Source organism: Oratosquilla oratoria, chromosome 41 (genome assembly GCF_046742065.1).
Source record: "Oratosquilla oratoria isolate Oo_2021 chromosome 41, ASM4674206v1, whole genome shotgun sequence".
Classification (NCBI taxonomy): Eukaryota; Metazoa; Arthropoda; class Malacostraca; order Stomatopoda; family Squillidae; genus Oratosquilla; species Oratosquilla oratoria.
Window position 1 is genome coordinate 14,321,081 of NC_134817.1, and position 11,463 is coordinate 14,332,543.

The 11,463-nt window shown below is 44.4% G+C and overlaps 1 pseudogene; it reads left to right on the forward strand.

The window, feature by feature from the left end:
- The first annotated feature begins 4,921 nt into the window (after nucleotides 1-4,921).
- The window catches only part of LOC143021319 (large subunit ribosomal RNA), a 9,828-nt pseudogene continuing 3,286 nt past the window's right edge, over nucleotides 4,922-11,463 (forward strand).

An 11,463-nucleotide genomic window follows, 5' to 3' on the forward strand; every position in this document is an offset into this window, starting at 1 on the left:
AGACAGCTCTGGTAGCATTGTTGGCAGCAAGCTTAAAGTCATTGATGATAGTTTTTGGATCAGGCTGGTATCCAAGGACTGTGCAGCGGTCAATGACAGCTGTGAGGACATCTATGTAGGTCGATTCACACTTGTATGACAGGAGGGCATAGATGCAGCTGACAGCAGAGTCACCAAGCTGGGCATGGATAACATAGAGTTGCTTGAAACCAGGTAGTGGTGGCGAAGGTACCATCCACGTACCAGATATCTGCTGCAGAGAGATGGCGGAGGGCTGAGTCAGATGCAAACACTATGATGCGGTTGGGGAAGGAGTTGTTGTCATGGATCAGAAACTGCTGAGGGTTGGGGCCAATGGTGCGGGCAAAGTCACCATCCACAACCAGGTCCTTCACTGATGCAGGGGCAGGGGGGAACATCTTGGAACGCTGTCTGCGGATGTCCCGCTTGATGCTGTCATTCTCACCAAGTGCAGCACGTACCTCCACAGGAAGGATGGAAGTGGTGTCAGCAAGGATCTGTGAAGGGGTGACTCTGGAGTTGGAGGCCTGAACTTTCAGGTTGGACCGGATCTTGGCAGCAACTGTGAGCTCTGATGATGCTGGATGGCTGTGAGGAGTGTTCTTGGAAGTTGTAGAGATATTTAAATCTGTGACAATGGCACCTTTACATGTTTGAGCAATACACCGAGAACATTCCCAACGAATAGTGGACTTAGTACTCTTTTTCTTAGTGTACATATAACCTTCAAACAATAGTTTTTGACCACCTTTGTTACTAGTTATAAATTCCATGGTTGCAGATAAATGTATGATTTCAGATTAGTAGCTCTCCCTTGATATACCATCACATGTAAAGCAATTAACATCTTACCTTACCTTACCGAGTTGCCATGTCTCTGACGTCAGCGACTATGGAACTCCATCTTTCCCGATCTTGAGCCAATCTCGTTAGGTCTTTAACTTTCAAGAATAACCAATTAACATTATAAAGTCTTTAATGACTTGCTCTGATTTCAGGATTACAGCAGGTAACAAATAAATGCATTTTATTACCAATCAATTACATATTCATTTACAGTTTCCAAATAATTTTGATACAATAATGTCGGGGGATTTTGTCCAGCCCGTTCCCTTTCGTCACTTTCTTCAATTTCTCCTCCTTGTTTTCACTTTGTTATTACTGTCTTTGTTTCCCACTGTTTCCTCTATTCCTAGTTAGTCCTGTCGACTTTTGTCTCCCTTGAGGTCCTCACTTATGAATATAGCACATCACATATTTTAGTTGGTAGGCCCTGTTGTCTCCAATCATTCCACTTTGTCAAGTTTTATACTATTATTTATAATCTTCTGTTCAGGGGAATTAAAGTGTATATTTCTTTTGTATTTTTCTCGAGTAAATTATTATAGAGCGCACTCCAAAGGAATTCCCCGAGAGCACGTACGCAAGATCCTATGTGAGCCTTGCAGTGATGTTGTGATTCATTTAGTCCAATGATCTACTTTATATTCAAGATCTTCCTAAAGGGCATGATCTTTCAATCGTGAACCAATTGAATTTTCTCCACCTTTATACCAAGAATTTCTGTTGCATACATTACATGGCGCAGTGAGTAGGATTCTAAGCAATCGCTTGCAATTGCTTGCAACGTGCAACAGTGAAACATGGGGCAATACGTGAATCGATGGCGCGTACGCGAACGGAGCACCGACGGAACTAGACCAGTAGGCGACGGTGAATACGCTGGACCGTGAGTGTAGTGCCGATTTCAGTGAATATGCACTGGACCGTGCAAAATCCCGTGTTAGTGGTATTGACGTGCCTTCATGCACGTAGTGGTGCGAACAAAGAGGCCTTCAGCGGCAAACGTCAACCTGCACGGAGCCCTAAACACTTACGCAGGCCGCGCTAACTAATAACATTAGTTCTCCAGTTCTCATATTTCCTAATTATGATGCAGAGTTCATTCTTTGTACTGATGCGTCAGACGTAGGGTTAGGAGTGATACTAATGCAAGAGAGAGATGGAAAATTGAAACCGATAGCTTTTACATTAAGACTTTGTAATAGTACAGAAAAAGGAACATTAGCAGTAGTGAAATTACAGATGATTTGTTAATACATTACTAAAGCAATTGTTTCAGCTCTCTTATTTAGTATGGGTTGTAAAATACAAGATCTTGAACGATAATCAATGACAACAAATACATGTTTATATAATTTTTCAGACATAGGTAACTCAGGTGTATCTAGGTGAACTCTTTCCCAAGGAGTCTATGGTATGGGATATGATAGCATATGACCAGGCTTATGTGTATTTCCTTTTACCTCAGTACATTTTAAGCAATTTTCAAAATGTAAGTTAATATCTCTCTTCATGCCTTGCCAAAGGTATTAATGTTGTGCTTGTCTATAAGTTTTATCTTTTCCTGGATGAGAACTATAATCACTAATCATGAAGTAATTCTAATGCCTCTGGTACAAGAGTTTGTGGAATTACCAACTGATTTACTGGGCCCCTAGAAATATCCTTCCCACTTATGACTGTTTTTTTTGTTTTTGTTTTTTTATACAAAAGTCCATTGCTCAAATAAAATTCCTCTATCGTATACCCTTTTGATAGTTTTGGAGGAATACCTCGTGGTTTCATTAAATTCTGGCCTACTTTTTCCCAAGTCATATCTCTTCTTTGTTCCCTTATCATCATTTCCTCATCTAATGTTACTAGTTCATTAATACTGTAGATGAAGTTGATCAACCCTGCCATTGATTGGCTAATATTCCTAGATAGTGCATCTGTTCCATCGTTTTTCCTACCTGGAATATATTCAAACTTAACCTCGTAACATTAAAGTCTAGTAAACCTCCTGGCTAATCTATCCCTAAAATTCTAATCTTTGAATAAGTTCTGAATAGCTGTATGATCAATCCACACTCTAATTGGATATCCCAGTATCATATCTAAAACTCTTTAGTGAATATATCACTGCTAATGTTCCTTTTCTGTACTATTACAAAGTCTTGATGTAAAAGCTATCGGTTTCAATTTTCCATCTCTGTCTTGCATTAGTATCACTCCTAACCCTACGTCTGACGCATCAGTACAAAGAATAAACTCTGCATCATAATTAGGAAATATGAGAACTGGAGAACTAGTAAGTTTATCTTTCAATTTGTCAAAAGCTTGTTATTGTGCAGGTCCCCAAATGAACTTTGAATCTTTCCTCAACAAAGAACTTAATGGATTAGCTATGTCTGCAAAAACCCTTAATAAATGTCCGATAATACACTGTCAATCCCAAGAAACTCCTAACTTTTTCTACATTGTTCCTTACTGGATAGTTCTTTACTGCTTCAACCTTTGAATTCACTGTACTAAGTCCATGTCTATCTTATGTCCCAAATAAATGACACTGTCTTGCAAAAACTTACATTTTTCAATTTTCACTTTCAACCCTGCTTCAACTAGTCTTGAGAATACCAAATCTATTTTCTTAAAGTGTCTCAGTTGCTGTTTGGGAAGCTATTAAAATATCATCTAGAAATACACTTGAAGTGTTTCCTAACAACCCATATAATAATTTACTCATTAATATCATATAAGTTAATGGACTACTATATAACCCAAATGACATTCATTTGAACGTGTATTGCCCCGTCGTTGTAGAATATGCTGCATAATCCCGTAAATCTTCGTGCAACTCTATATGCCAGGACGCTGATTTTATATCTATGGTATTAAAATACAGATTCTTAGTTCCCAAACTACGAGATATATCTACTATAACAGGTAACGGTAGTTGATCAGGTATTGTCTGTTTATTCAGTTCTCTACAGTCAATAACTGGACGTATGCTACTATCTGATTTTGGCATCAAAATCAATGGGAAGTTCCGTTCACTTTGACTGGGTTCTATGACATCCTACGATAACATTTCAGTGATCAATTTATCTACAATGGCTAGCTTGGAATGTAGTAATCTGTAGGCAGGTATATAAATAGGTTGAGTCCCTGGTTTTAATTTGATCTGATGTTTGAAACAGTCGTTTTACCCAAGACGTCCCCAAGCAAAGCAATTGCTTTATTGTGCTTCACAAGCAATGCAATTAAGCTTACTTTTAACTCAGGACAACAAGTAGACTCTGGTTGACTCTTATATCTCTTTCAAAATTCTGTTTCTTTCTGAATTTAACAGATTGATGAAATTGGTGATTCCACCTCTTCAAGACTCTCGTTAAAAAGCTTAATGGGTCTTGGACAGACTTGAAAACATCCTATTTGTGTAAAAAAAAAAAAAATTAAGACTGTCTTTATTCAAATACTAATCACTAATGTTTCTACCTTGTTTTTGTGTGTCTTATAAATCCCCGAGTCCAATTTCAAACCTTTTATACCAATTGATTCTGGGACGGTTAATATTTCGAGTCTACAGTGACTTCTTTCAACTGCACCTGCACTCTGTTAATTGCTCTGGAATGCAATAATGTCGACTTTATTACGCCACCTTCTACAATTAGCAATTTATGAATTCTGATTAATTTCTAGGATTTCTTGAACACCCGAGTTGCGTTCACTATATGTTCCTTTTCTTCTATTTGTGTTTTTCTGTTCTTGAATAGACCGCTCTGCCCGCTACTATCCAATCTAATGAAGGTCTTATCACATATACTGGGTCTAAGTCTGATTAATTTAAAAATGTGATTACCTGTGATTTCACTAAGATCCCCAACTGAGCCTGACATATGACCATGACCCCTTTTCTCATAGTTGCAAATCCTATCAATAAATTTCCTGGGAAAACGGATTCTTCTATAACTATCACCAGAATGTGTAAGTGCTCATTTTTATACAAAATAACATCTAACTCAGTCTTGTTACTCCTTGGAATGAGTAATGGATTAGTTCCAAGGTTTTCACTCCCGGTTTCAGATGCGGGTGAGAACACCCACCAAATCTAAGCATATTAATAAGCGGGGAAAAAGAAACCAACAGGTATTCCCCCAGTAAGGGCGACTGAACGGGGAGGAGCCCTGCGCGGAACCTCGCACGCCTCGCCGGCTACGTCTAAGGAATGTCACGTTCCGGAGGGGCCTTCTCCGACACCTCCCCCCCTACAAGTCCGCTTGAACGCGGCCACTGCCCACGGAGGGTGCGAGGCCCGTGCGGGGATTAGGAGTCAGGCGGTTGGTTGCAGCCCAAAGCAGGTGGTAGACTCTATCTAAGGCTACATATGACCACGAGACCGATAGCAAACAAGTACCGCGAGGGAAAGTTGAAAAGAACTTTCAAGAGAGAGTTCAAGAGTGCGTGAAACCGTTAAGAGGAAAATGGGTGGAACCTCGAAGGTCGAACGGGGGGGGATTCAGTCCGACGGCGTCGGAGTGCAGTGGTATGGCGACCCTTTTACCCGGGGCGCTCCCGCTGCTCGACCGGCGCCGACGGGCGTATTTCCCCCTTAGTAAGACGCCGCGACCCGTTGTAGGGTTGTCGAAGGCCCAGGCGGGCGAAACCATTGCCAGGAGATGGGGACTCCTCGGTGACCTGGCCGACACCGCTACGGTCGTAACCGGAAGTGCCCGCCCGCCGACTCTTCGGTCGGGGGGTGCCTCCTTCGCCGGGGCAGAGGCGCTTTTCAGCGGCGTGTAGGTCGGTGATACACCCGACCCGTCTTGAAACACGGACCAAGGAGTCTAACATGTGTGCGAGTCATTGGGCGCACTAAACCCAAAAGCGAAATGAAAGTGAAGGGCCTCCCCCGAGGGGGCCCGATGGCCGATCCGCCTCGCGGCCGGCGCAAGCTCGGGACTTGCACACCCCACCGTGGGTGGTGAGTACCAAGAGCAGGCATGTTGAGACCCGAAAGATGGTGAATTATACCTGGCCAGGACGAAGCTAGAGGAAACTCTGGTGGAGGTCCGTAGCGATTCTGACGTGCAAATCGATCGTCGGAGCTGGGTATAAGGGCGAAAGACTAATCGAACCATCTAGTAGTTGGTTCCCTCCGAAGTTTCCCTTAGGATAGCTGGTGCTCGCTACAGAGTTTCATCCGGTAAAGCGAATGATTAGAGGTCTTGGGGACGAAACGTCATCAACCTATTCTCAAACTTTAAATGGGTGAGAGGTCGGGCTTGCTTGACTGAAACCTCGACAGTAAATTTGGAGTACCTAGTGGACCATTTTTGGTAAGCAGAACTGGCGCTGTGGGATGAACCAAACGTCGAGTTAAGGGGCCTAAATGGACGCTCATTAGATCCCATGAAAGGTGTTGGTTGCTATAGACAGCAGGACGGTGGCCATGAAAGTCGGAATCCGCTAAGGAGTGTGTAACAACTCACCTGCCGAAGCAACTAGCCCTGAAAATGGATGGCGCTCAACCGTTCTCCTGATATCCGACCGTCGGGGCAGTACCGGCCGACCAGGGTCTCGAAGCCCCAACGAGTAAGAGGGTCGCAGCGGTGTGCGTAGAAAGAGTCCGGCGCGAGCCGATCTGGAGCCGCCGCTGGTGCAGATATTGGTGGTAGTAGCAAATTTTCGAGCGAAATCTTTGAGGGCTGAAATGGAGAAGGGTTCCATGTGAACATCAGTTGAACATGGTGCAGTCGACCCTAAACCCAAGGAGAAATCCGCCTTCCACAGTCCCGCCGTGCCGAACAACGAGTTGGCTCTGATCGGTCGGCGTCGGCGGCGGAGGGGGATGGGGCGTTTTTACTCCCCTTAAGCCAAGTAAGTCCACCCTCACCGAGCCAGCCAGCCAGCAGCGGCCCCGGTACCCACCCAGCCATCCCCGGCCATGCCTCTTCCTTCCCAGCAGCAGGGGAGGAGGTGAGTGTGAACAACCGCACTCCCTCGCACGCGGTCTATGCAGCCAGAAGGTTGTGGGTGAAAGGGAATCCGGTTCTTATTCAGGAACTTCCATCCGGAGACAGTGTTACCCCTCGCCTAAAGGTACTGTAGGAGGCCGGTAGATTGTGGTAGACATTTAGGTAGATAGAGGGGTAGGAGGAAAAGTATATGAATTTTATTACCTGGGTGTTTTGAAACAATGGCCGACAGGAAGTTGCAGAATTGCATATTCTCGCTTACCTCGCTTGCCGTCCGATGCTCTGTAAACAGAGGCTAGGGTATCGATAGAAGTGATGATATGACGAAATGTAAACATTTAAGCCATCTTCCGATTACGAGAGAATTGTTTGCGTAAACAGTAGTGCTTGAGACAGTATAACAGTCTTTCTGATCGGAGAAAAGGGTGGAGGAGGAGAGAAATTATTGGTGCACGGAAGTAAAGTCACGCCCTTAAAGGGCGGCACTTATTTGCAACGTTCAAAGTTATTGGATGAATTAAATAGTGACGTCGGAGCAGACTTGACTTGGTGGGTGTACAAGGATCCCAAGTTGGAGTCCCTTGGTGTAGCTTGAATAACCAAGTGTAAATAATTGGAAGAAAAGAAGAAAATTATATCTCCGTTTTCATTCACCAAATCTGTTTTCATTTACTAAATTATGACAGAAGATTTGGTGAAACATACTTAAGAAAAGGAAGTGGCATGGGGCCTACAGATGAATAATAACATAAGTGACTAAAGTGTTAGTGGCTGTGGAGCTAACAGGTACTCCTGGCGACAGGAGGATACCTGTTGCTGCCAGTCGCGGTCTAGGGAAGATTTTTCTTTTCTGCTTTAAAGGTCTTGGCCCTGGAAGCTACTTGCAAGGCGAGAGGACCTTATCAAACCCGTAGAGCATCACAGGCCTTGCGGCGTCCTGAGTACCGCGATCTTATGTCGGTCCCTGAAGCAGCGGGGGAAGGGGCCAAACTTTTGGGGGAGCCCGTACCTATATCTGCAGCAGGTCTCCAAGATGAATAGCCTCTAGTCGATAGAATAATGTAGGTAAGGGAAGTCGGCAAGTTAGATCCGTAACTTCGGGAAAAGGATTGGCTCTGAAGGTCGGGCCAGTCGGGCCTGTGGGGGAAGCGGGCACGGGCTCGCCGTCTGGACTGGGCGAGGCCTCCTTGCCGTCAACCCGCCGTCCTCACGGACGGTCGCGGCGGCGCGGTCGGGGCCGGCCGAGCCCGGACCGGATTGGTGTCCCTTCCGTGGAGCTCGCAGGCTAACGCGGGCGGGGCCTCGTCGCCCCGTAACGCTTCGGCTGGCGCTAAGCGACCGACTCAGAACTGGCACGGACTAGGGGAATTCGACTGTCTAATTAAAAAAAGCATTGCGATGGCCGTAGCCGGTGTTGACACAATGTGATTTCTACCCAGTGCTCTGAATGTCAAAGTGAAGAAATTCAACGAAGCGCGGGTAAACGGCGGGAGTAACTATGACTCTGATCCCCTTAAGAGGGAGGCCGCCCGGAAGTTGGGGTTAGCCGAAGCCGAAGACTCGGAGGGTGTGGGCAGGGTGATCGTGTCCACGGTCACATTCAGCTGGAGTGGTTGTGTGGCGCGGGAATCCGCCAACACCCTTCGGTCCATCGGTATAACTGAGGGTCAGATGAAGCTCTTCGCTATGAGTGTGGTCCGAGGAGGGGTCTCCATTTGGAAAACCTGGCGAAGGACCACAGGCAGGGCGGGTCATGTGACCTAAGTGTAGATGGCGTCTCATCTCCTCGCGACTACCGGCTCAGACTTTCCATGACGTACTTGTACCTTTCACTCTTATATATCTATCCACTCTTTTCTGTAAATAGCCCCGACTGCTTTACCCCTTCAACTGTCTTTCCCTATCGGCCCGTTGGCCAGTATTTTAAGTCTTGTTTATCCCTCCCTAGAGGAGGGGTATTTTTGTCTTTTATATATTTTACACATCCGGATTATCGCGTAACTTATTTATTTTTTATGTTTATGAGGTACTCTTTGGGAGGTCCGGTGATGCTTGGATCAGCCCCAAATGGTTATAGTCCATGGGCCAGGAGGGTCCACCGTGCACCCCCCCCCCCCATAACAGTATAGGACCTTTTTTTTTAGTCTCTGGGACCTTATGAAACAACAATATATGATGCCCACAGCAATATTTTGGGATCAACTACACATTAGTGGCCATTTTCAAAATGGCCGCCAGCGTAACTCAAAAAATCACGTTTTCGCTTATAACTTTCCTTCTATGACAGATAGAGACATGGTTTCGGTGTCTTTACCTATGTTTTCGAGTACCAGCAATCCAATAATGCATCTTAGAACACTCTATCACGTTTACCTTATTGTTAAATTTGAAAAATAACTCAATTTTGGGCCTAATCGGGCCACATTTTAGTGATCCTGTAGTACAATACGTAAAGTGCAAGATTTTATTCAGCATAGTTATTGTTTAGAAATTACAATTTATCTTCTTATTGTTTTACAGTAAACTGTCTATCCTGAACGAACATGGCATCCAAGAAGCGCAAGAGGGATGAGAGAGTGGCAGGTGCTTCGTCCAAAACTTAACATTGCATTATACATTACAGAGACAGTTCATCAGGACCATTGACAACACTGACAGAAGAGAGACTATCAAAGCTGAAGGAAATCTAAAAGCGGAGACTTTCTGAGCCAGTAGATTCTCCTCATCGGATGTCGTATGTCTGTTTAGAAATTCCAGATACAGTCGAGGAAAACCATGGATATCATCGACAATGTTACAAACGGTTCACATCTAATCTAGAAAGACTTTCATCCTCATCGACCTCATCATCATTAACAGAAACTGATGTTTGTCGTCCAAGTCCACCAAGATGCCCTTCTGATGGAAATGAGAAATTCATTTTTAACCCAGACTGCATTTTCTGCCACAAGACCGGCAAAAAAAAAAAAAGTTAAACATGGAGGCAGCTGGACAACTGAACCAACATCATGATTTGAATATGATGGAGGTGCAACCGTTCTCAAAGTTGCAGAGGAACGAAAAGATTTTGAGATGCTGCGAAGGATCAAGGGTTATGACCTTTATGCCTGTGAGGCTCAATACCACAGGAGTGGCAGAGCTAAGTACACAAGAGACCCGTCGTTGTGGCGCAGCAGTGACCCTGAAGCTCTGTCTCAGCAGGCCATGATGGAGGAAGCACACCGCAATGCATTTGCCAGTACTTGTGCCTTTGTTGAAGAAAATGTTATCCACAATAACACTGTTGTCATGCTAGATTTCTTGAAGGACATTTATGTCCAAGAATTAGCTCAAACCCAGTTTGGAAACACTCAGTACAGATCTGAGAAACTAAAACCAAAACTTGTTGTGCATTATGGGGACAAACTATCATTTGAGCCAATCCAATCCCAATCTGGCCGGTTTGGTTCTTACCTTGTTTTTAACACTGACATTAAAGTAGGAGAGGCTGTGAAGCAGGCGTATATCCTTGGTACATTTGACAAAACAAAAGATGTGGCCTCGAATTTGAGGTATGATATTCAAAAAGCCTTTCAATGTGCCGAACCGCTGAAATGGCCACCAACAGCCCGATATCTGGAGGGAGTAAATCCTAACATCCCTGAGGAATTAATGAAGTTCCTGTACTTCCTCATAGCTGGCAAACAAACGCAGGAAGATGGCACCAAAGTCAATCGACTGACACAATCAATTGGACAAGACCTTTGCCGTCCTGTCACAAATGGCCAGTGGAAATTGCCAAAACACATACTTCTGTGTATATTGAACAACTGATGACATATCCACTGAGTCCAGTTCCTTGCAGCCTTGGTACAGCTGACAGATACATGGCAAAGACTGACAAGTCCAAGGGATTTCAATTCCTAGTGAAAGATATCGATGACATAGCACTTCCAACAGAGGGCAGAACACTGTTCATACAAGATGGTAATGCACTGTTTCACACTCTGCATGACATTCCTGTGAACTTCCAACAGATAGCTCACCTCATCTTTGATAGGATCCCTTAGCAATCAGATTTAATCTTTAGTACAGACATGTATAAAGTTGGATCTATCAAGGAAATGGAACGTAAACAGCGTGGGTCAAGTGAGAAGCTGATCGTTAAAGGGCCAATGACCAAAAAACCACAAAACTGGAAAACATTCCTGATGAATGATGACAACAAGTCACAACTGGCTGATATTATCCATCGTGTATGGAGTTCAGATATTTCTGCACCAAAACTCGTAAACAGAAAAGTGATGACAGTAGCTCAGGGTCACTGCTTCCTGTTGGAGACTGAAGACGGTCAAGCCGTGGAGGAAACAGAAATTCTGGACTTGTTCTCTGATCAAGAAGAAACTGACACAAGAATAGTCCTGTACTGTGCCTATGCCCAGGAGGATGGTTATGATAACATTCGGGTACTAAGTCCCGACAGTGATGTCTTTTTCGTGCTACTTCATCATGCTGGAAAGTTTGACGTCAACATCTTGTTTGACACAGGCACTGGGAATAAAAAGAGACTTGTAAACATAACCCAGATGGCACATGGATATGGTCAACAGTTTTGCACTGCATTGTTGGGTCTCCATGCATTCACCCATTGTGACACAACAAG